The following is a 26,739-nucleotide window of genomic DNA, read 5'->3' as shown; positions in this document are numbered from 1 at the left end:
ATTCAGAAAAAGCCAAGTTCCTCAAGATACTCAATGCTTGTTATAAAATTAATGCCCTACTACTGACAGCTTTAATCTGCACCAAACCCCTCACAGTCACCACACCTACATTGAGAAATGAAGTTGATATGAGCAGAAAAGTGGGTACTTCTCAGCATCGCAGAGGCAAGTGTTCTAGGGCCCGCCCCTCCCAAGGCACGGAGCTTGCATAAAATCCTATAGGCAACTCCCTGTACCCGTGGTGTTTGTCTTTTTCCCAAATTCCACTGTGGTAAAAGGCATTTACCATTTCTGTGAGTTATGCATGTTGGTGGCTTCAATGTCCTGCCCAGATGTTCTGAGAACCTTATGTGCGCTTTCTATGCTGATTATCTAGTGTGCTGTGTTGTGCCACAGGTTTAACTGTGCCTTGTTTTTCCTTTTGTCAGGGGTATGTTATGTGGGACTTCATTTCCCAGCTGTCCTGGTGGGTGGCCATCTTGGCTGTGGTTAAATTCCAGAAACAGGGGGCCTGCCCTATGGGAGCTTCTCACTATTCTCTGGCTCTTGATGGTGCAGGAGCTCTGATCCTCCGGGCCTCTGCTCAACTGTGAACTGCCTTCAGGGGTGGGGTCTCCAGTAGCTTCCAACAGCCTTCCCTCGTTTATTTCATGAACAGCGCTTTTAACTCCTTTGATCTCCTGCCAACTCCTGCTGCATTTTCAAGGTGCTCCAAGATTTCTACGAGCATTCTGTTTGCAAATGTCAGAGCAGAAAGTGCTCTGTGCAGTTAGCCTGTAGCGTAGTTCCTAGATCCTTGATAGGCTCTGCGCATTGGAATAATATATACTATAGTCTTGGCATAGGACTGTGGTCAGTATGCCTCTATTGAGTACATTAAACCTAATTACTTTAGTGGGCCAGCTAACTCAGAGGTCACTAGAAACTTCTTGAATAAACAAGAAGGGATTAGTTTCTGACAACCGCATAAACATGACAACTTTGTTTCCCTTAGAATCTGAACAGTCTCATAATTGTGGGAACAATAGATAATAGTTTCAATAAGTCAATCGTGCATGCTTAGTTTCTACAGAGTTTACACAGAAATATGTAGACAGGAGTTTCAATAAAAAGGGGTTTATTGAACAGTCTCATTTCTCCTGCAAGAGATATGAACTGCTACAATCGAAGACAGAATGTGAAGTATAATACGTACCGTGTTAGCAGTAAGATAAAATAATACTGCAATAGCATAGTTTGTAGCTATGACATATATTCATAAAAATACATACATAAATAACACAGGCTAAAATGTGAATAATCAGCTGGTGCTTCTCGCTAATTCTACCCCCTTGTACCTAACCTAAGGGTAGTACGAGGTAAGAAATAGGTGCTGTTTTTCCTATAGTCTAGTTGGGCTATAGTTTAGATTGGTGTTGCCAAGATTTGCCAAAAGTCCCTCTAGGTTCTAGTCTGCTCCATACCTTAGAAAGAGAGAGTTTGGAATCTCTTTCCTGGTCTCGATCTCTAACACCCTGCAAGGGGAGTCAGAAACACTGGAGCTGGATTCTCTGCGAGGAGGATGGTAGTGTCTGGTCAGTGCGTCAGGCAGGGACTCGACTTCCTTCCGAACTTGCCGTGGCGAGCCGTGACGTGCAAGTATGCAGCCGAACCATGGTTTGCCATGGCAAGTGAAGGTATATTTATACCTTGAAGGTGTTTAGGAATGCCAGTATTGACGTAAAAGTCAGGCAGAGGAACGTCATGAATGAACCCCTAAGGAATAGATGTTCATGCATAAGAAATGAGTTGTCTGAGAAATCAATAATCCAAGCAAGGGGAAGTCCTTAAGGCTTAAGAGTCTGGTTTTCCAAGAACTCATTGTGACGTGAAAGGAAAGATGTAGGTGGCCATGCCTGTATTTGGTTAGCATGGATAATGTCTAAATAAGGGTAGGATTTCTATGCCTATATAAGGGCAATGTGAATTGTGCCTATATACGGTATCTAAATCGACACACAACACCCACTCCAGTTTGGTATGAACGACATTACTAAATTCTAAACATGCTAAACATATCTAAAATATAGCTACACATGAATTGCTAAAAACATGTCTAAAATAAATTGTAAAAAATGCATTAAAATTGTTGCTATGCATAAAAATGCAATGGTGCTGTACATATTAAAGCAATGTTCCATTCTAAGCATAAGTTGGCATTGAATGCTAAATGAATGAACATACATATATATATATATATATATATACACATGATGAAATGGTTTGTAAACACAGAAGAAAAAAGCCGAAACCATTTCATGTCAAGTTACATAAAACAACCGTTATTGACAAGGTGACCTATTGTCTCTGACAGTGTTTCAAACAATTCTGTTCTCTATGAATAGTTCTACTGTAAGCAGATTACTTTGCCAAAAAAAGAAAAATACAAATGTGGAGAAAAAAATTCATCATAGGAAAAAGTTCCAAGTTTAGTCTTTGAAAAATGTTGGCCAAATTCAGAGTCTTCCCGGTACACTGTGTGCTGATTAAAAAGTCAGTGTATGCGGATGAAGAAAATATGAAATCTCCTAATCCTGTAGACAAATGTTTTCCACCGTTGTAGGTGAAAGTTGGATTACCTCATTTAGAAGACTAACTGCACATAGATGAGAAGCATCGCCTTCAGCATTGGTCGCATCAGCAATGTTCGTATTGGATGTTACCTGCGTGCCTGTTGTTTCCTCTCATACCTCAGCAGTAGCAATTTGCGTCTGTGAGATCTCAATGAATGCCATCATCAGGATTGGTAGGCGCTGGGAACAACACAGAGCATGGGCCGCTACTGGGTCCAGCAGAGTATCGATATCCGTAGGCATGACTGATGGGAGTGTTAGACAGATGTCTAGCACGCATTATTCACCGCAAAGCAGGCAGCGTAGAACAGATAAGATGCAATCTTTCTAGATTGGCCTGAATGACAGAAACCATGTGGTATTTAATTTCGTAGATGAGGTAAGCCTAAAATTTAGACGATGTGCTCACAACACTTCATCTCCAATAGAGGTCTCTCTATGGTGCTTGGAGTGACGCTGGTGATTTGGCTTGCCATATCGTAGCAGTAGAAGGAAAATAGGATCTCTGCAATGACCGTTAAAAGTAGTGGCAGTCCGCCAAACACAGAGTGCACGAAGTTAGGAAGTATTATGAGGACTGCTTGAAAGGGTGCTAACAGTCCTGAACACACGTTCCTAAATACATGTACAATACAGCTCGCATCAGACATGTTTAAGATACGTTCCACCATTTCTGAGAAATGTATAGGGCAGTTTGTATTCAAAAGGGCTTGTATCTTGGCTGAAATCCTTGCAACTTGTAGATCATAGGTTTCTTTGGCTGAGGTCAGAGGCACTGTTTGTTGTAAAAGAATGGCTTTCATTCTGTTTAGAGTATCAATTCATATAGAAGAGATGTTCAGTGAAGGCCATAAAGGTGACTCCCTGACTGTCTTAATCTGAGGGAACAAGAATTGCATACAGTAAGTGACCCTGGATGTAACCGTTACTAGATATGGAATACCTGGCAACATGCCACAGCAGTTGTGATTATTCAACATAATGTAACTTCTATTCGAAAGCTGCCAAAAATTGAATTAATCACTGCAGCTGGTGAACCTTGCAGGTGGCAGGATAAGTTTCTAGCGGAACCATCACAGGCCCGTGTAAATTAATACCCTGGCATAGGAGAGAACTGCTTAGTGTGTTTTCACAGTTTGTACCACTAAGAAACACTTCACCCCCCAATCCAACATCTGTGTGTGTAAGGTAAATCCCAGGATGTCTTGTATTCTTTACCCAACCTTTCATATTTGCCTTATAGTATATGTTTTAGGCAATACTGAAAATGGAAAGTTATAACAGGCAGAGTAATTTTACCAGGAATGATCCACTCAGTAGCTGGTTTTTCTGCCACCGTGAATGGTAATTCTTCCAGTTTTTTAATGCTCAGTACTGTATAGTGTGCTCCCCTTTATGCCAGTTTGATCTGTTTATCAGTGAGATTGAATTCTGAAAACAGTGACGTAGTGTTGATCAAATGCCAAGGCACATAGCCTGCACGCAAGTTTTGTAGCGTTCAGCCTAATAGCCTGAGAGAACGTAGTTGAGACTGACCATGTTGCAACATGACCAAGTCTTGTTCCATAATGTCTATGGCAGAGGACACAATGCTGTCCAATGGGTATGTCCTGGATGACAGAGTCGTTAACCCATTGTCTACTACTGCGAGAGATTTCTCTGAATGAATACGATCAATTTCTCGTATTCTTTCTGCAGTTTCTGCTTGGGTAACCTTCCATATTTCATTATAAGCAGTGTAGATACCGGCATACATGAAACGTTTTTAACGCGGTTTTCTTGGACCTACCAAGAATTCCCCAAGGTCTTGAAGTAAAGTTAAGTGTTGTTTCACATCCTCTAGTGTAGCTTTCTGTAGCCAATCAAGGCAAAGTTTCCCTACACTGTATGTTGTTACTACCCCTGGATGCTGTCTTTGAACATAGCGTGGGTCTGGCCTATTGATAGTGAAACCCTGTGTTTTGTTCAGGAATCGATCTTGACAGTTGTTTGTGTCAGTGGGCCAGAGCAACAATTTGTTCCAATCTGGATCAGATCTGTTGTGATGCAAAATAGTATGTACATCGACCTCCCCCCCTGTGTAGTGCTATTACTTGCAGGTGCAGGTATGGACTGAGTGTTCATGTCTTTGCTCTTGGCTATCCCAAGGCAAGACGTTTGTTGGACAGTGTCATTCAAAAACATAATTTGCTCAGGGATGATACAGGCTCTAAACCATGTTTCTACCCCCTGCACTTGCCAATCTTTTGTACCCCAGACAGATTTTGTCTCAATATTGTCTTTTCAAAAGTCGAAACCTTGTTGGGCAATAAAGGATGCAGAATAAATCTGTTTTGGTATTGGTTAACATATTTTTCGTTCCTGTCTTGTTCACATTTTTAACCCCTTCGATGCTGATGACGGAGCGGTTCCGTCATCAGCATCGGTTGGGCTGTGCTGATGACGGAACCGCTCCATCATCAGCACAGCCCCCGGGGGGAGCGCTGGGGCTCCCCCCCGGGGCATTGAGTAATGTGCCTTAAGCAGGGGTGGCAGCGGAAGAGTTTCCGCTGCCACCACCGGGCCCCCCCACGCTTCCTGATGACGTCAGCGCGTACAGCGCGCGCCGACGTCATCAGGAAGCGCTGGAAGCCATTTCTTTCCAGCGCGTCCATCAAGAGGAGGTAGGTTTTAGCCTCTGGTGGGCGGGGGGCGTTTTTGAGTGCCTTGAGGCATCGGGGGGGGGGGGGAACAGTGTTTCCTCTCCCCTGATGTCCCAATGCAGGGCATTCCTGGTGCACGATCGCGCACAGCGTCGCTTCCTTGGGCCCACATATTTTTTTAAGTATATTCTGCCCCCTCTGGAGGCAGATTGGTTTTTTATTTTGGCCTTTCTGCCCCCAGGAGGGGCAGAAAACCCCACTAGACATCAGGGAATTCTTTTATTTTTAAATGGAAGTGACCCCTTGGGCAAGGGTCGCTTCCTGGGGGCCCAATTTGAAAATAAATATTGTGCTTACTTCCAGGGAACACATATTTGTTTATGTGTAATCAGCCTTTCTGCCCCCATTTTTGTTCTTGTTCTAGGCTTTTGCTCTTTAGACTGTTGGAGTGTGCGGTTTTGTTACTGGTGGTTCTGCTGTTTGTGTAGTTGCATGTATTTGGTAAGAGACCTTTTTTGTACTATTTCAATGTAAATGTGTTTTTTGCAAAGTGTGTAATAATACCATTATGTTCTGTTTCTGTTTTTTGTGATTGTAAAACATGTTTTGCAGTAGTGCTTGTTGTTTTTTTTTCTGTACATTTATGTTTTTTTTCTTCTTTCTAGTGGGATATCGTTGACTATTTGCTGTGTCTTTGCAGAGTAGGTGCTGGTGAGTGTGGCTGTATTTTGCAAGTGAATTGTATAGTTATTCAGTTTATAGATCTTTGTGATAAAGGCTTACATTTTTTTACCTACTTTGCACAGTGTTGGTTGTTGAGTTGTTTGTGCAGTCTCCTTTCTTAGTAAGGATAATGGCTAGCCGCCGGATTACCGCTCAGCAAGTTGTTGGAATGCTTTTTGATTCTTCCTCTGACAATGGTGCTGAGACTGACTCTGATTCTGAGGCAGAGGTGGGAGGTGAAGATTCTGGTAGTGAGTTTTCTCTCCACATGGCATCGTCTGATGATGAAGATACTCTGAGTGCTGATGAAGCTACTTTTGGTGTGGATGAAGTGTCTGTGTTAGAGGAAGACATTGCTGTGCCGGTAGTGCAGCAAGAGGCATCTGGGCTGCAGCCTGGGGCTGCTAGACTTCCAGTTGGTGTAGTGAGACAAGAGGCAGCTGGGCGGCAGCCTGGGGCTGCAAGACTTGACATTGAAAGTTCAGACCTCTGGGTTGCACCAGGCATGGGGCAGCCGGCATTGCCTGAATTTACTGGTGTTCCAGGGTGTAGGGTGAACACTGAAAACTTTTTGCCAATTGATTTTTTCAAGTTGTTTATGGATGATGGCAGAGATTGTAGAGCAGACTAATTTGTATGCAGAACAGTTTTTGAGGGAGAACAGTGCCAGCCTTAAGCCCCATGCTAGAGCTACCCGGTGGACTCCCACAAATTTGGAGGCGATGAAAAAGTTTTTGGGTTTAACTTTTTTGATGGGCTTGCTTAGGAAACCGTCAATGGCTTCATATTGGTCTACTAGTCCCTTGATGGCAACAGCTATATTTCCGGCAGTCATGAGTCGTGATAGGTATTTGCTTCTGCTTCTGATGATGCATTTTGTTGACAATGGTTGTGCTTTGCCACGAGATCACCCTGATTGTGACCGTCTTTTCAAGATTCGCCTGTCATTGATCATTTTGTTGATCGATTTCCTGGGATCTTTGCTCCTGGGAAAGAAATTGCAGTGGATGAGTCTTTGCTGTTGTTCAAGGGCCGCTTGGTATTTCGGCAATACATTCCTAGTAAGAGGGCACGCTATGGAATTAAGCTTTATATGCTGTGTGACAGTCGGACTGGATATGTCTCTAATTTCAGGGTGTACACCGGTAAGGAAACCAGGATTAACCCCCTGGTTGTCTGTCGACTTTTGGAGTGACTGAGAAAATTGTGTTGGAACTTGGTCGAGGATTTTTTGACAAAGGCCATCATTTATATGTAGATAACTTCTACACTGGTGTGCGATTGTTCAGGGAATTGGCCAAAGTGGACACTGTTGCTTGTGGCACAATCCGCTCTAACCGTAAAGGTTTCCCAAAAGAACTTGTTTGTCAAAAGCTTGCTCGGGGACAGTGCAGTGCATTGCGTTGTGAGGAGCTTCTAGCTGTGAAGTTTTCAGACAGGAGAGATGTCTACATGTTGACTTCCATACATGATGAAAGCACTGAACCGGTGACTGTTTGGGGTCAGGTTGCAGAAGCGCGCAAACCTGTGTGCATTTTAGACTATAAAAGGCACATGGGTGGTGTTGACAGAGTAGATCAGAGGTTGGAACCGTATGCTGCTCTTCGTAAGGCTTACATTTGGTACAAGAAGTTGTCTATCCATCTTTTCCACTTGGCAACCTTTAATGCTTTTGTTGTGTTCCAGCAATCTTATCCCCAGTCAAAGATGACTTTTGTAAAGTTTCAGGAGTCTGTAATAGGCAGCCTTGTTTTAGTGGAACAGGCAAGTGTTCCTAGAGTTGGAGTGGTGGAGGATGTTGCCAGATTGAAAGATCGGCACTTTCCTGATCAAATTCCTCCTACAACCTCAAAAGACTTTCCCAGTCGGAGATGTAGAGTCTGTTGGCGAAGAGGTTTGCGGAAGGAGGTTCGTATGTACTGCCCCGACTGTCCTTCAAACCCTGGGCTGTGTGTACATGCTTGTTTTAGGATGTACCACACGCAAGAGAATTTCTGGGAGCATCCATGAGTGGTAAAGTGAACTGGCTGGTCTCTATTCTATAAAACCTATTGTTCAGTTTCAAAGTTGGCATTTGTGTAGTGTATTTAGATTTAGTTGTTGTGTTAGTAGATTTGTATCAATTTGCAATTTGTTTTTGTTTTTCATTTGTTTTGAGAAAAAACTAAAGTATGATGTTGGTTTGCGTGTAGTGTCCATTGCCTGACGGTGTGCATGGTTTGGCGCTTGGTCGGCGGTGTCTGTGGACTGGTGCTTGGCTGGCGGTGTGCGTGGTCTGGTGCTTGGTTGGCGGTGTGCGTGGTCTTGCGCTTGCCTTGTGTTGTGTTGGATCTGGTGCTTGGCTGGTGGTGTGCCTGGGCTGGAGCTTGGCTGGCGGTGTGTGTGGAGTGGCGCTTGCCTGGTGGTGTGTGTGGACTGGTGTTTGGCTGGTGGTGTGTGTGGTCTGGTGTTTGGTTGGCGGTGTGCGTGGTCTTGCGCTTGCCTGGTGGTGTGTTTGGATTGGTGCTTGGCTGGTGGTGTGCCTGGACTGGTGCTTGGCTGGCTGTGTGTGTGGAGTGGTGCTGTCCTGGCGGTGTGTGTGGACTGGTGCTTGCCTGGCGGTGTGCATGGTCTGGTGTTTGGTCGGCGGTGTGCATGCTCTTGCACTTGCCTGGTGTTGTGTTTGGATTGGTGCTTGGCTGGTGGTGTGCCTGGACTGGTGCTTGGCAGGCGGTGTCTGTGGACTGGTGCTTTCCTGGCGGTGTGTGTGTGGACTGGTACTTGGCTGGCGGTGTGCGTGTCTGGTGCTTGACTGGCGGTGTGTGTGGTCTGGTGCTTGGCTGGTGGGGTGCCTGGACTGGTGTTTGGCTGGCGGTGTGTGGGAAGTGACTTAATGCTGGTTACTACACACAGTGCTAGTTGAGCGCCACTCCATGTAATCCATGAGTTTGTATAGTTGCTGTGTCTGGAATGTGGGCGTGTGAAAGTGATGGGCCCTTGATTGGCGTTGTCTGCTGGTGGAAGTGTAGTAATGTGAGGGGTCAACGGCTGGGGGTGTGAATGTTTTGTATGTGTCACGTGTATGAAAGGTGTATGAATGGCCTGTAAAGAGGTTGGTGCCTTGTCGTGGCTTTACAGCTCGCGAGCTGTGAGTCAATGGTTCAGTTTCTTGTCTTCTCCATTATTAACAGTGTATTTCATTTTTTGTGAAATTACTTGCTAATATAATGGTATATACTGAACCATCACTCACCCTCGTGCCAAATCCAACCAGTATGTGTGTGTGTTTGAAAACTTGATGTCTGTGTAGTTTTTTTTTTCTTGTTTTTTTGTAAGCAGGACGCACCTTGTCACTTTTTTTGTAAATGTTGTGATGTGTTGCTTTTGTGCCTGGTGTTGTGAATGGTCTTCTGTGTGTCAGGTATGAAAGGTGTGTGAATGGCCTGTGAAGTGGTTGGTGCCTTGAAGTGGCTTCACAGCTCACAAGCTGCGAGTCATTGGTTCCGTTTTTTTGTCCATGTAATTGACAGTGCATTTCATTTTTGTGAAATCTCTTGTTAATAAAATAATATATACTTTACCATCACTCGCCCTCGTGCCAAATCCAACCAGTATCTGTGTGTGTTTGAGGAATAGATGGCTGTGTAGGGATCTTGTTTTTCTTAGTCTCTGTGCCAAGGTGTACATTCCGCCTACGAATAACCTGCCAATTGTAGATATTGTTGAAAACCCATGGGACTACATGGTGATGTCTCTCTGGTGAAATCTAACAATTAATTTTATCCACAATATCCTGCAAAACTCACAATGTCCATCATATTTTCCTTGCAATATTGCGCCCAAATTGTCACGCTGCACAAGTAAACAACTAATTTTGTCAAAATAAATTGGTTTAGCTAGGGGGGTCACATGGGTTTTTCACTCCTTCCTCGGTTGCCATCTAGGGAAACCTAGCAAACCCACACATTTTTGGAAAGTAGACATCCGAGGGCTTTCAAGGGATTATGGCTTGCATGGATCCTCTAACGTTCCTTTTCTCAGAATCCCTAGCAAACTTTAAATGTAGCTGAAAAAATTTGTTTTTCAAAATTTTTGTGTGTAAAAGTGTGGCATCACTGGGCTCACACAAACTTTCACCCACCCAGCGTTCCCCCAGGTCTCCCGAAACAAATGGTACCTCACTTGCCTTGGTCTGCCTAGTGCCTGCGACAGGAAACAGCGCAAAACGCAACGTGTTCGCACCTCAATTTCGCAGTGAAAACTGGCCCTTTTTTGGCAAAGTGCCTTCCTTTCGTTTTTGAACCCTAGCTCTGCCGGCACCTAGGGAAACCTAGCAAACCTATACATTTTTGAAAACTAGACAACCAAGGTAATTCAGGATGGGGTGACTTCACTGCCTCCCACCAGGTTCTGTTACCCAGAATCCCTTGCAAAGCTAAAAAATTCACAACAAAAACACATTTTCCTCACATTTCTGTGGTGGAAAGTTCTGGAATCTGCGTGGATCAACAAATTTCCACCCACCCAGCGTTTCCCCAGGTCTCCCAAAAAAATGGTACCTCACTTGCGTGGGTAGGCATAGTGGCTGCAACAGGAAAAGGGCCAAATCGTACGGTGGAGACTTAAAAATTACCTTTTGCAAAACTACCTTGTTTTGGGGGGGCACCTGAGTTTTTGGCCCGGGGCTCGGCAGCAAACTTGAGAAACTACAAAACCCAAATAGTTCTGAAAGCTAGACACCCGGGGGAGTCCAGGGAGGTATGGCATGCGTGGGTACCCCAACGTTTTCCTACCCAGAATTCCCTGCAAACCTTAAAATTAGGTAAAAAAATCACTTTTCCATACTTTTTTGCATTGGATCTCCATGCCGGCACAAATGTCCTACCACCCAGTATTCCCCTTGTTCTCCCGAGTAAAATTATACCTCACTTGTGTGGGTGGGCCAAAGCAGAACAGGCCAAAAATGTATTTTTAAGAAATTGTAGTGTTCGGGATTGACAAATTAAGCACAGAGAATTCTACTGTTTTGGGGTCATCCTAGTCACAGGCCGTTGCCCCACCCACACTATAGGTTATTTTTAAGTCTCCACCGTACGATTTGGGCCTTTTCCTGTTGCGGTACAAAAGGGGGTGGTGATGGACCCAATCAAACACTCACACCCAGTCAAAAGATCTGGGTTTAATCCATCACCGTTCTTTAGCCCACTCTGCCACCCCAGTTCAGACATGGCTGTATGCAAATCATTCTGACCCTGTGCCTCATGGGAACAGTCCAGCCCGAACTGCCAAGCTATGCCTTCCCTGGACCGGAAACAAGCTTCCGAGGACCAGTTTCTGGCATTACAGCCGTCTTCAGCACGGCTTGCTTGAATCCAGTGGCAAAGTGAGCAAGGGACTCAAGTCTGAGCATACCCTGCCACACTTATTTCCTGTTGCAGCCACTATGCCTACCTACGCAAGTGAGGTACCATTTTTATCAGGAGACCTGGAGGAACGCTGGATGGGAGGACATTTGTGTGAGCCCAGTGATGCCACACTTTCCCACACAAAAATGTGTGAAAAAACAGATTTTTTCAGCTAAAATTGACGTTTGCAAGGGATTCTGGGTAAAGGAACGTTGGAGGATCCATGCAAGCCATACCTCATTCGAAGCCCCCGGGTGTCTACTTTTCAGAAATATTTGGGTTTGGTAGGTTTCCCTAGATGGCCGTCTAGCATGGGGCCAAAAACCTAGGCAACCCCCCTTGCAAAAGCTGGTGGTTTTGACATAGGCAATTTGCCAAAGGCCTATGACTAGGATGACCCCAAAACAGTAGAATTCTCTGTGCTTAATTTGTCAATCCCGAACGCTGCAATTTCTTAAAAATACATTTCTGGCCTGTTCTGCTTTGCAAGGGATTCTGGGTAACAGAACCTGGTGGGAGGCAGTTGAGTCACCCCATCCTGAATTCCCCTGGGTGTCTAGTTTTCAAAAATGTATAGGTTTGCTAGGTTTCCCTAGGTACCGGCAGAGCTAGGGTTCAAAAACGAAAGGCAGGCACTTTGCCAAAAAAGGGCCCGTTTTCACTGTGAAATTGCGGTGCGACCACGTTGCGTTTTGCGCTGTTTCCTGTCGCAGGCACTAGGCAGACCCAGGCAAGTGAGGTACCATTTTATTTCGGGAGACCTATGGGAACGCGGGGTGGGTGGAAATTTGTTGATGCACGCAGATTCCAGAACTTTTCACCACAGAAATGTGAGGAAAATGCGTTTTTTTGTCAATTTTTCAGATTTGCAAGGGATTCTGGGTAACAGAACCTGGTGGGAGGCAGTTGAGTCACCCCATCCTGAATTCCCCTGGGTGTCTAGTTTTCAAACATGTATAGGTTTGCTAGGTTTCCCTAGGTGCCAGGAGAGCTAGGGTTCAAAAACAAAAGGTAGGCACTTTGCTAAAAAAGGGCCCATTTTCACTGCAAAATTGCGGTGCGACCACGTTGCAATTTGCGCAGTTTCCTGTCGCAGGCACTAGGCAGACCCAGGCAAGTGAGGTACCATTTTTTCCGGGAGACCAGGGGGAACGCGTGGTGGGTGAAAATTTGTTGATCCACACAGATTCCAGAACTTTCCACCACAGAAATGTGAAGAAAATACGTTTTGTTTGTCAATTTCTTAGCTTTGCAAGGGATTCTGGGTAACAGAACCTGGTGGGAGGCAGTTGAGTCACCCCATCCTGAATTCCCCTGGGTGTCTAGTTTTAAAAAATGTATAGGGTTGCTAGGTTTCCCTAGGTGCCGGCAGAGCTAGGGTTAAAAAACGAAAGGTAGGCACTTTGCCAAAAAAGTGCCCGTTTTCACTGCGAAATTGCGGTGCGACCACGTTGCGTTTTGCGCTGTTTCTTGTCGCAGGCACTAGGCAGACCCAGGCAAGTGAGGTACCATTGTTTTCGGGAGACCTGGGGGAACGCGGAGTGGGTGGAAATTTGTTGATCCACGCAGATTCCAGAACTTTTCACCACAGAAATGTGAGGAAAATGCGTTTTGTTTGTCAATTCTTTAGCTTTGCAAGGGATTCTGGGTAACAGAACCTGGTGGGAGGCAGTTGAGTCACCCCATCCTAAATTTCCCTGGGTGTCTAGTTTTCAAAAATGTATAGGTTTGCTAAGTTTCCCTAGGTGCCGGCAGAGCTAGGGTTAAAAAATGAAAGGTATGCACTTTGCCCAAAAAAGTGCCTGTTTTCACTGCAAAATTGCGGTGCGACCACGTTGCGTTTTGCGCTGTTTCCTGTCGCAGGCACTAGTCAGACCCAGGCAAGTGAGGTACTATTTTTCTCGGGAGACCTGGGGGAACGCTGGGTATGTGGACATTTGTTGATCCATGCAGATTCCAGAACTTTCCACCACAGAAATGTGAGGAAAATGCGTATTTTTCCCCAATTTTTTAGGTTTGCAAGGGATTCTGGGTAACAGAACCTGGAGGGAGGCAGTCGAGTCACCCCATCCTGAATTTCTCTGGGTGTCTAGTTTTCAAAAATGTATAGGTTTTCTAGGTTTCCCTAGGTGCCGGCAGAGCTAGGGTTCAAAAACTACAGGTAGGCACTTTGACAAAAAAGGGCCAGTATTGACTGCGAAATTGAGGTGCGACCACGTTGCGTTTTGCGCCGTTTCCTGTCGCAGGCACTAGGAAGACCCAGGCAAGTGAGGCACCATTTTTCTCATAAGACTTTGGGAAACGCGGGGTGAGTACAAATCTGTTGATCCACGCAGATTGCAGAACTTTCCACCACAGAAATGTGAGGAAAATGCGTTTCTTTTCCCAATTGTTTAGGTTTGCAAGGAATTCTGGGTAACAGAACCTGGTGGGAGGCAGTTGAGTCACCCCATCCTGAATTCCCCTGGGTGTCTAGTTTTCAAAAATGTATAGGTTTGCTAGGTGTCCCTAGGTGCCGGCAGAGCTAGGGTCTAAAAACTACAGCTAGGCACTTTGCCATAAAAGGGTCAATTTTTAACTGCAAAATTGAGGTGTGACCACATTTCATTTTGCGCCATTTCCTGTCGCAGGCACAAGGCCGACCCACACAAATGAGGTACCGTTTTTATCGGGAGACTTCGAGTAATTCAGATTTGTAAATCAACTGTTATTACCTATTGAATTTTTATGCATTTCTCCCTTCCCAATGAAAGACATTGTGTATAAAAAAAATCTTTTTGAAAAATGACCAATAACTCTCATGCGAGTATAAGTATTCCCAATTTTGAAAATGTGCAAATATATACTGTTTCTAAACTCTATAATTTGTACCCAATTCAGAAATACATAAGTGTCTTTCATACTGATTTTTCCATGTATACATTTTCCAAAAATAAGTGCTCTATAACCGGTAAATAATAAAATACCATTGCAAGTTGCTGCTCAGTTTTTGCCTCTGGGTTCATCGGGTTCTTGGTGAAACTACAAGTCCTATATAGCCCCAGAACCAGGAAGGTCAAACGGATGTAACGGTATATTGTTTTCAAAGAGCTGTCAAAATTACAAGAAGTTACAGGTGAAAACATTGAGACAAAAGGCTGTTTTTTTCAACTAATTTTCAATTATTCAAATATTTACCTGTTAGTTTCTATAAAGAAACCTTCATGGATTTAGACAAATAACCCCTATCTGAATTTAGAATTTTGTCTACTTTTAGAAAATGTATAGCTTTCCAGGATCCATTATTGCTTTCAAACTCATTTCTACCATTAACTGGAAGAAGGTTGAAAGCTCTAATAATAGCAAAAATAGGCTATGTCCCAGAAAAATGCCAAAACTGTGTGAAAAATGTTGGTTCTCTGACAAAAGACTGTCATTCCCTAAAAGATGATAAAATGGAAATTTCATCCCCACAAACCTTTTTTTTTATAACATTTGCAGGGAAAAACCCAGAGGCTTTCATTTGCAGCCCGTCTTTCCCATTTTTCTGAAAAAAACAAAAAGTTTACTGTATTTTGCTTAATTTCTGGGACCCCTCCAAGGGAATCCACAAACCCTGGGCACCTTTAGAATCCACATGATGTTGGAAGAAAAGGACGCAAATTTGGCGTGGATACCTTATGTGGTCAAAAAGTTACAGGGGTCTAAGCGCGCACTACCCCAAATCGCCAAAAAAAGGCTTAGCACAGGAGGGGAAAAGGCCTAGCAGCGAAGGGGTTAAAGAAAAACATTTCTGGATTTGACAAGTTGAACCCTGAAAAATATGAAAATTTCTTTGCAAAAGTTTTTGAGCTACCCTTTGGAGGTGTAGGACAATGTTCCCATTGGTTATACATAAATACATTTCTAGGTGATGCAGTTCTATGCAAGAAATGATAACCATTATGGTTATAACAATACATTTGTTCATAGTCTGATGAACCCTCCAAATATTCATGATTTGTGAATACTGCGGACATTTCAAGATTAGACATCATGTTATTAACAGTCTCAAAGTCCCAATCATCAGAAAAGGTACTAGAGGTAATAAAGTCATTTAATGAGATTTTAAACAAATGTGGAATCTTGAAGAGTTCCGACGCGCAAAAAATGTCATAATTAGTTTTGTCCCAAACGATACCATCTGGTATAGGAGCGGCTGTGATGTTCACTGCTGACAAGTCTCTTGCTTCACGAGGGGCGGAGCTTGCCGGCGTCGATGCAAGACGTGTGAGAGCTGAGCTCCGCGCCTTCACCCGATATTATCCGGATAATTATCCTTCATTGACGGGCTTTCCTCCGCATCAAAGGGCGATCACGCTCCCAGAACGTTGCCGGTGCCGGCGGAGGCGTCGCGGACAAGGTTTGGCCGCACCAGAGTCACTGGAGGGTTCGCGGCCGGCGGGGAGCTCTGGGCCCAGCGGCAGCGGACTGTCCTAGGAACCTATCCGGCGTGCGTGCATTGGCGTGCGGCCGGCGGCGCAGTGAGCACCCGGGACTCACCCGGGACCCTACGGACCATCCTCGCAGACGGTGCGGCGGGCAGCGGGTCGTGCTGCTGCCAAGGGCACATCAGATTACACCCGGCGGCCGGACCGCGACGGTCTCCCCTCGCCCTGGGCATCGACTGGCGAATCAGCAGTTGGCGGCCATTAACCTTCAAAACCACGACCTGGGCCCTACCTCGGGACTCCGGCTCTCTGGGTGTGAGCACAGTGGCGTGAGGGGAGACACTACTGGCTGCCCCCCCCCCTCGACTGACCCCTACCGACCAGCACTTCCTTTGTTCTGCCGGTGGAGACACGGAGAGGCACCGAGACAGCAACTGGACTCCTGGTGAGAGTGGAGACATTTTAACAGCTGGGAGGGAGCGGCCATCTTAGAGGCGCATTGGACACTGGGCAACGGCCTGCACGCGGCCACCTCGCCTGGGACATTACGTGGCGGTACAGCGCCCTACTGCCAGTTGTTCTGAACGGGGCCTGGGAGTGCACCACATCGGGTGTCTCAGTGTGTGCCTTCGCTCTGTGTGACGCATAATTTTATCTGCACTGAAATTTGGGGTCCCACGGAGGGTCGAGAGGGGTGCGGCCATATCCTCAACAGTGGGACAACTGGCGGTGACCGCATCTTCTTGAATCACAGGAGCACGTTCCCCTCCCCCACCCCCCCACCCCCTTCTGCTGGAGGTGTGGAGCACTCGACTTTGGTGGGGCTGTGATACTTGTCGGGGGTGAAGACTGGAAGGGGCCGGTGGCGGAGCGCCCACGACGAGAGCTGCTGGCGCTGTTGGTTCCGGGTGACATTTCCCCCAAAGCCCGTTGGCTCAGAGTTGCGGAGGGCAGTTGGGCGCAATGGGTAAGAACGATAGGACCCAGACTAAACTGGTGTTCGAACAACGCAAAACAAAGGCCCCGGAGGAAGCAGAGCCCGATCCGTCCCATCGAAGTAAGGGGCCTGAAGGTACTTTATATGCAGACATAAAAGAGATGCTAGTCTCCATGGAGAAGGGGTTGCAGGATAGTATGGCGGCCATTGGGACCAAGATTGATGCCCTCACCTACCGAATGGATCGCATGTCGGAACGTGTGGACAAGCACACGGAGAAGATTGACATGTCGGAGCGGCGTATAACGGAGGTTGAGGAGGCACAGATGGAATGGGACAAGGATCGGAAGCAATTCTCTAGACTGCTGCAGGTTATCCTGGATAAATCGGAAGATTTGGAGGCTCGCTCAAGGAGATCGAACATACGCATCACAGGAATTGCGGAGACGACGCAGACGGGGAAAATGGAACTCTTTGTGGAGAAACTGCTTATCACACTCCTAGGCGACGATGTGTTCTCCCCGATGTTCATTGTTGAGAGAGCTCACCGCACATTGGGGCCGCGGCCGAGCACTGGTGCCCCCCCGAGGCCGATAATAGCGAAATTGCTGAATTATAGGGATCGCGACACTGCACTGAGAGTGGCCAGAGACAAAGGGAAGCTGCAGTACGAGGGCATGGAGGTGTCCCTATACCCAGACTTCCCGGCGAAGGTACAGGAGGAGAGGCGACGCTTTGCTCCTTACAAGAAGCAGCTGAGAGACCTTGGTCTGGATTACGCTATGTTGTACCCAGCAAAACTGAGGATCAACAAACAGGGTCGCTCGCACTTCTTCACGGACCCAAGGGAACTGCAGAAATCATTGAAGCAATGGACTAAGGAGCAGAAGAACGGCCCGCACGAACGGACTGGACACCAGGAATAGAGCAGTCATCTGGATGAACAAGAATGACCCTGACGGCGCACGACTGCGCTGGTTGACCCCCCCCCCCTTCACCCACCCCAGGACACGCCTGAATTGTCGCTGTGGTATGCTCCTTGGGACTCTGCCTGGACAGAGCGACCAAACGCGCTGCAATGCTGCGGCCGTGGGATCGCTACTCCCCATAGACGGACTGAGCACACCGGAGGGGTGAGATCTTTCTATTTTATTACCCTCAGATACCACTTACTGGCTGCTGCAGTGCACACTTTGGGGCGTGTTTCTACTTGATACTTGCTCACATTTGCCTTAATGATGGTGGGTGGGGGGTGGTGGGGGCTGGACGGGGCATGTTTTTTTGGAGTTGCCCAACACGCACACACGAAGAACTGAGACATGATCTCCCGTCGATGGTTCACAACCTGGGTGAAGGCGTTGGGAGACTCATTGCTACACTGTGTGATATTAATGCGCAATTGTGCGCTTCTTGTGGCAACCTCTGCCCTAGCGCTTTTGCTACTAGTTGCCCCTAGGAGGGCTTTCCCTGAGACCGTTCGGGGACATGTTTTGAACTGTAAGTTGGTGGGTGGGATTGGGTCCTGTCAGGCCAGGTTGGGGGCGGTCTGCTGTGGGTGGGGGGACACATGTTTGAAGGGAGTTTGCTGTGTTACTCGGGGAGTTCTGAAGGTTGAGCCAAGCAGGGAGCTTTCCGTTTTGTCAGAAAAAAGACCCACTGATACTGTTACGGCCGTACAGAGTCAAATTGGAAGCACCGGGGGGACCCCAACGGGCACTAATATCGCAACGTGCTTGATATGGCTGGGATGAATGTTTTGACCTATGGTAGCGGTCCTGATACTCTGAAGACATTGACTTGGAATGTGAGGGGGCTGAATGATTACCGCAAACTTAGAAAAGTGCTCAACTATCTCCATAGACATCATGTCGATCTGGCGTTGTTACAAGAATCACACCTTCCCCCATTGAGCAAGATACTGGCTGCTAAGGGCTTTGGAGACAGCTGCTTGGCAGCGGGATTCACCACACACTCCAGGGGGGTGGTGACATGGGTCAACCCTCGATCAGGACTGAGGCTTACATTGATTGAGGCAGACCCGGAGGGTCGGTACTTGCTCGCCAGATGTGTTGGTAAAGGGCATGATCTGATAGTCATAAATGTATACGGGCCCAACTATGACCACCCTGAGTTTTATGCTGCGCTGGCCGGCCGCTGCAGGTCATTGGCCACATCCACACTCCTTTGGGGGGGGTGACTTCAACTTCGTGTTCGATCCGGATCTGGACAGATCTAGAGGGCCGCCTCGCCGGCCATCTGCAGCGGCTTCCCACATGCAGGCGGAATTGATCAAACTCGACCTTGCTGATGTCTGGCGATTCAGGCACCCCACACAGGGAGGGTTCACGCACTACTCGGCCTTCCACAACATACATACTAGAATTGATTATTTCCTGGCTTCGCAGTCGGTGATCCCCAGTGTTCGTGGTATTGAGGTGCTTCCCCGCACCCTGTCTGACCATTCCCCTGTTCTCCTAACGCTGACAGTGCCGACGAGGCGAATCCCCCCATTCACCTGGCGATTCCCCCCCTATTCTCTTCTTGACGAGGCGTTTAGAGGAGAAATGGCTAATGATATTGACACCTACTTTGAGACTAATATGGGGTCGGTGGACAGTTTCCAGACTCTATGGGAAGCGTTCAAAGTTTACATCAGGGGGATGGCCATGGCCAAGCACTCTAGTGTTCTGAAATCCATACGACTAAGGTTGACACGTCTTGAGACGCAGCTTAGGGATCATGAGACGAGACAACTGCAAGATCCGACAGATGACACCACAGCACAGATAACACAATTACTTTCTGAATATGGTGAGGAGGCGGATAGGGAATTGCAACACATGGGCAAGTATGCTACGGCTCGGGTGTATGGTGAGGGTGGGAGGCCCAGCTCGGTGTTGGCAAGAATAATGCGTCAAGAAAGGCGTCCCTTAGTGATTGATGAAATACACACCCCCAAGGGAGAGATCCTTACTGATGAGTCGGAGATCATGGATGAGTTTAGAGGGTACTATGCGGATCTCTATAAGTCGAAATTCTCCCAGATGGAGGAAGAGATTGACGACTATCTCAGTTACATCAAAATGCCTTTTCTGACGGGCGTGCAAAGGGAGTTTCTGATGACTCCGATCCAGGAAGACGAGATACGGGATGCACTGGGTGGGATGCGTACGGGCAGCGCCCCAGGGGCGGACGGACTTACAGTGGGCTTCTACAAGGCATTCATAGACATCTTAATGCCACATTTGCTATCCCTATTCGACGACATCTGCATGGAAGGCAGCATGTCGCCATCCATGAGGGAAGCACTACTGGTCACTATTCTGAACCCTGGAAAGCCCCCCACCTCCTGTGGCTCCTATAGACCTCTTTCCCTACTTAATGTGGACGCCAAACTGTATGCTAAAGTGTTAGGCACACGCCTCGCCCTACTGACTCCAGAACTCGTGGCGCCAGAGCAGGCGGGCTTCATTCCAGAACGAAACCTCACATATAACATCCGCACTGTCCTAGGCACCATGCAACATGTCAGACAAGAGAATAAGGCTCTCGCCATTTTTCTCGATATGGAAAAGGCGTTTGACTCGGTTGAATGGCCGTTCCTGTCGAGAGTGTTGAGGAAACTGGGGCTGGGCGAGCCCTTTCTGCAAATGCTGGGGGCCCTGTATTACAAACCTACGGCCCGGCTAAGAATTGGAGACACGGTCACTGACCCTTTCGAGATCAGCAGAGGTACTAGGCAGGGATGTCCCCTCTCCCCCCTACTATATGCACTGGTGGCGGAGCCCCTGGCTTGCGCGATCAGGGAATACCATGCTCTTGAGGGCATCAATTTCCCAACATACAAAATAGGAATTTCCACATACGCGGACGACACACTGCTGTATGTCCGCGACCCGGAAACAAATCTCAAGTCAATACTCAGAGAGGTGGTGCGCTTTGGAGTGCTTTCGGGACTGAGGGTGAACTGGACGAAGTCGGTGGCGTTCCCGCTGACGCCAGTCACGGTTCCGTTTGGGACGGAATACCCGCTGCAGTGGTCGGATGATCCGGTTCGGTATCTGGGGATACAGCTGCATACTGACCCGGTCATACTGATCCGAGAGAACTATGGAGTGGCTTTTTCCAAACTCGTGGATGATGTTGAGAGGTGGTGCAAGCTCCCATTGTCCTTAATGGGCAGGATAGCGATTATGAAAATGGTAATCTTACCGAGATTCTTGTTTCTGTTCTCGAATATCCCGGTTGTCCTTTCCAATGCTTTTTTCGCACAGCTTACACAAGTCCTAGTCAAACTGGCCTGGGGGGGTAAGCAACCAAGAATACAATGGAGCGTGTTGACTCTACCCTACGAGATGGGGGGGCTAGGCGCACCGGACCTGGAGAGATATTACAGGGTCGCGCAGGCAGCGCACCTGCACTCTTGGTTGCATGGTAGGCACGATATCCCCCATGTCATACTGGAACGTCTGTTTGCGGAGCCTCTCCCCCTGCCGGCCACTGTCTGTTGTCCGGCTGATCGAAGCATGGGCAAACTGGATTCTATTAAAACCACGAATCATGCATGGCATGATCTGATGCGTGCCCAGGCCTGTACACTACTATATTCCCCGCACCTACGAGTGGAATGGGCTCTATGGCTCCCTTTACTCAAAGAGAGGGGAGTCACGACGGCGCTGCACAAGCTGGGCATCACAAAAATAGGAGACCTCTTTGTGGACTGCACGGTGAGGACGTGGGAACAGGTCCCCGCCGCCACACGGACAGCGGCTACGTTGTTGACGCGCTTTCAGTATCACAGGGTGCGGAGCGCGATGCAGGAACTCTTGGGCCCGGGCATGGAGGAACCGACTGAGGTCCCGGAACTTACCTACGTGATACAGATGGTATCCCCCTGCAAATTGGTTACCAATCTTAATAAACTGGGTGCCCGACATACGCAGCTTCAGCATTCCAAAGCCAGAACGGCATGGGAGCGCGATCTCCATACGCAGATAGATGACGGGATGTGGAGGTACTGCTGCTCTAGCACCAAGAGATTGTCTCTGAATGGGAGGCACAGACTGGTGCACTTTAAATATCTGCATCGTGTATACTACACACCGGAGAGGCTACACAGGTACGGGCTGAGGCGGACGGCGGAGTGCGAACGCTGCCACACACAACCGGCTGGCTTTCTGCACATGGCCTGGAGCTGCCCTGGCATTAGCAAATTCTGGGGGGAAGTTTTTTCGGAACTCAGTCAAATATTGGAGGTGGAGATAGCAGTCGATCCGGCGCTGGCACTGTTGGGATACTCCAAACCACTGCCTGTGGCGTTGCGTCGCCTGGCGGACATGGCTCTGCTTATGGCTAAATGCGTCGTGGCCATCTGCTGGATGAGGGGCCCGCTGCCCACAAAGAAGAGATGGGCAAGAGACATGCTGTATTGCTGCACCCAATCAGAAACATATAGCGAATTGCTTCCACCCACGAGCCAACCCAAAAACTTCTGGGGTCTATATAAGACATATGCACAAGTAGACGACTCTGGAGAGGAATCAGGGCTTGGGCGGCTCGCAGACGATCTACCAGTTCAGTTGGAACATGCAGCGGAGACAGGGGAGGCCGTAGTGTGAACCCTGACAGAAGCTAGGGTAGAACGGACTGGCTAGGAGCCTGGAGGGGTGGTGCACGACGCTCACACTGTGGAAGAGATAGTTAATAAGGAGGCTGCATGGGATTTAGTGGGCGGGTAAGGTGGGTTAGACTTATTGGGATCTCCGACCACCCAGTTAGAAGCGGGAGTGGGCAAACTGCTGGCGGGTAGTGGGTGGGGGGTTGTTGGGGTAGGCCTTAAGACTTTGGTTTACGAGTGATGGGAGTGTCAGTGCTACGCCCTGTGGGATTCTACTCCCTACTGCTTAGGGTACACATGGGTTAATGTTTAGGAGGAGAGATTGGCTGTCGTTACCATTATGCTGCTTTTCGACCTACTTGGATACTGCCTTTTGATACGAATGATTTCAATGCCGCCGAGCCTCCGGGATGTCGGCTAAATGGCTGTGTTCGATATCTCAGATTTGGTCGAATGTACTACTTGATTGATAGCGGCCGGCCCTCCTGGGTTGTAGGCCACGGGCTGTGTACTACGCTCTTGCATGACAATAAAAGTTTATAAGCAAAAAAAAAAAAAAAAGTCTCTTGCTTCACGATGGGATGATTCGTGTGGCTGGAGAAGTAAGTTTACTCTTTTACTTGCTGTGTCCATTTGAATATATCGTCCATTTATCAGCATACCCAGAGTTATTACCAGAGCTAATCCTGGTAGAAAAAAGAATATTCCCAAAACAATCCATAGTTCAATCCATGGTGAAACCAGATAAATATTTTTCAGGAGATGAAAATAATCTGTTGCTTGTTCTTTAAAAGTTCTTTTTGCTGGCGTCGTTTCAGGTTCGCTGTGATCCTCAGAAAACGTATCAAAAAAGTTGTTTGTGTCAGGACAATATATTAGTCTAAATGGGTAAGATGACTATCTGCTCGGTTAATATAGGGGGTATAGGGGATAGGAATAAGCAAAATCGGACCATGGAAATGGTCAAATCTAATAACTCCGACATTGTCACTCTCCAAGAAGCACATATACCATGGGAAAAGAGGGGGTTAATTATGATAAAGGGCTATTCTTTAATGGCCTGCTCCACGCAAACTTCTAATATTAGAGGGGGGGCATTCTAGCCAAGAATTGAATGGTAAACATCCTTTACAACGAAAGTTTTTCCACGCAGTACCTTTACAACGCAGGTATTACAACGCAAGTCATTACAACAACTTGCGCTGGAGGGCGCTGTAGGATAGGGAATAGGTTAATTTACTATCCAAAACCTTCCCTACTATCCACGGGGACTGGAGTTGGAATAGTAAATTAAACTATTCCACTATCCAGCGCCCCCCAACGCAAGTCGTTGTAACTACTTGCGTTGTAAAACCTGCGTTGTAAATGCATGCGTGGAAAAAGCATGCGTTGTAACAACATACATCACAATTGAATAACACACAGGACATCACACAGAACAACGGTTGGCTGTTGGGAGAATACTTGTCACAACACGCATCACACAATACTGTCAGTTGAATGTTTTTGGAGCAGGCCCAACATCACATATTTTAAACAAAAAACTCTTGAAAAGATTTTCAAGGTTGAACTCAGGTTGTGCCGACCCCTGTAATACTTTTATGGTGCCGATGCCCCAGGACCAGTAATGAAAGTAATTATTCCGCCTTCCCAATGTAAACATTTTTATCGGAGCTAGGAAGATAAGGGCTGTGACAGGAATGAAAAGCTCTTTTATCAGATGGGGCTGAAGTTTGGAAATGCTTTACTTTAAAACAAGGAAAATGAAAGCCCCCACTGACCCAAGCCATGAATTAATGTACCTTTAAAGGCAGCAGCACGAGGGACGCTGAAATTCATCGCTCGGATTGCATTGTGCTCCGAGCTGATTCCCTGATAACGTGCTCCTAGTCTCCACGCCTCTGCTCGCACCACAGCCTGAGTTTCCTCCGGAAACTGAAACACCAATATCACGGGAGCTGTGCCCCTACGCTACCATTCACCCCAACCACCAGCATGAAAACAACAATGTAAAATCGGATCTTAGTAAAAAAAAAAACACTGCATAGTGTCCTTACCTCCTGGCTCCATGTTGAAATTCATGCTCTGAAATACACCTTTCTGCCCAATATAAAGACATGATGATGGTATGCAAGCCTCGCAAGTATTTCGCATTTTGCTTGACGTTATTCACGGTGGAATACCTGACATCTGTAGGCTTCTGCCTGACTTGATTAGGGGGAATTGGTTTCACAGGGTGATGCAAACTAAAGCCCCGCATGGTGCCAATCGTGGCACACTTGAAGCCACCGAGAGATTCGCACAAGCTTCGTGCCCCAGCAGCTGTCATTCTAGTCCACCTGGCGCCGGGACCGGCCTCCCATCAGAAGTACATGCTCCCCCCGGGCATCGCCCAATGCCTCTGTGCTAAGAGATGCCTGACCTTGATCAGCCCCCGCCTGCCCTCTCGTGCTTCCACCCTGCACGCCCCCAGCTCATTTCCGTTACACGGACTGATGTGTTTTACTTTAAGCATCTCCCGGTGACGTTGAGGCATTCTGCTGTGCGTGTACAGACCCAGCCCCGCAGGCTGTTATTAAAAACACTTCTGGGCCCTCTGCTATTGTTAAGTAGTAGTTGTTATGTTCTGGGGGGTATGGCCCGCCCCTGACGCCAGGGGCGTGTAGTGTTGAAGCCACGTGACCTACGATAATAAAGAGAGGCCCCGCACGCACGTACGCAGTTCAGAGACGTGCACACGGAGAGCCACAAAGTTATTCCCAGAGTCTGCCTCAGTTATTTCTAGGGCCACGTGTCAGGCCTAGTTAGACTTAGATGCCCCGAAGTGTAGGTCCCGAGTTGCCACCCCTAGGGCGATCCTTCCCTACCTTCAGGACACAACAATTGGCGACGAGGGTGGTTGCCGGATCCTCGCCTGGTGGGTGTGCATGCTTCTTGCCCCGTGGGGCAGCTGCGAGCCCGTCCCGTGGCTCGTGGTGCTCGTGCCTTGCGGCGTCGCCCACCCCCACACAGTGCGCCTGGAGGGACGACTTCGATCCCTGGAGACTCGCAGGTGAGCCGTGCTGCCCAGCGTCTGCCGGCAGCGTGCATCGGTGTGTTAGCCTAGACGGCATACTTTCTCCCTGGTGGCCTCCAACCCCGCGCCGCACGGTGCCCCTCGGCTCGTGCGTGAAGCGCGCTTCGGTCCGCCTGGCCAGACGATCGGGGCGGTGCCCTGTTTTGTCTCACACATCTGGCAGGACGCGGCGTGTGCCGGTCCTGCAACTGGCCTTGCCCGCCCGTGGTAAGTGCGCCGGTCGCACGCGCCTTCCCGGGGTCCCTGTGGCTCACTCCACGGCCACGGCTCGACATACCTGTGGGTGCTGACGGCCCGGTGCTCTGTACCAACCCACGTCTGGCCCTCCCGCGCACCGGCTCGGGTGCTGCCGCGGCCCGTCGGTGGCCTGATCCAGTGTTCCCTCGACGATGGCCACGATTCCGCCCATCGAACCGTTTGTGGTGGAGGGTGCGCCCTCGACTCTCGCCCCAAAATGGAAGGAGTGGGTGGACAGGCTCCTAGTATTCTTCGAGGCCACAAAAGTCCACAAGGAACAAAAACGGGCCATGGTGATCCATCTAGGGGGCAAGGACATCCACTCTATTGCACGGACCCTTACAGAGGCGACCCCCAGAACGCATCACACGTTGATCAATGCCCTTAATGCCCACTTCGAACCCATGGCCAATCAAGACTATGAACGTTTTGTATTCCGACAAGTGCGTCAGCTGCCGGAGGAATCATTGGACACCTACCATACCAGACTCAAAAAGCTGGCGCTAACGTGTGGCTTCCAAGATGTCACGGAAGAGATCCGAGGGCAAATCATACAGGGCTGCGCCTCTGCCAAATTGAGAGAACGGATACTGGAGGAGTCTGGCAAGCCGCTGGCCGATATCTTAACTCTCGGCCGCACGAAGGAACTTTCCAAGGCCAGGGCAGCGCACATGGAAGCCGCTTTGCAGGCGACGGTCAAAGTGGAACCGGTCAATAAGAATTAGGTCCAAACGCCCACCAAGTGGCACAAGAGAACGCCCACCCCGGGTGGGGCATCAGGACATTCATGCGGCTACTGCGGAGGCCCGCGTCACCCGATGACGGAATGCCCAGCACGGGGTAAGCGGTGCTCAGGATGTGGCAAAACAAACCATTTTGAAAAAGTGTGCCGATCAAAAAAATTCCGCAGGCCACGCCCAGCTGTACAGGCGATAACGGAGGGGGAACAGAGTCACAGCGATATGGATGATGATGAGGAGGAAGAACGGTCGGTGCACAAGGTACATATGATCGGCACTGCGGCCCGTCGCACCAGACCACTACCCAAATGCTCCATACAGGTGGCGGACCAAGACGTAATGGCGGTGGTGGACACGGGTGC

This window comes from Lissotriton helveticus, chromosome 8 (assembly GCF_964261635.1).
Source record: "Lissotriton helveticus chromosome 8, aLisHel1.1, whole genome shotgun sequence".
Lineage (NCBI taxonomy): Eukaryota > Metazoa > Chordata > Amphibia > Caudata > Salamandridae > Lissotriton > Lissotriton helveticus.
The sequence above is the reverse complement of the archived record's forward strand: the minus strand, read 5'-3'. Positions refer to the sequence as shown.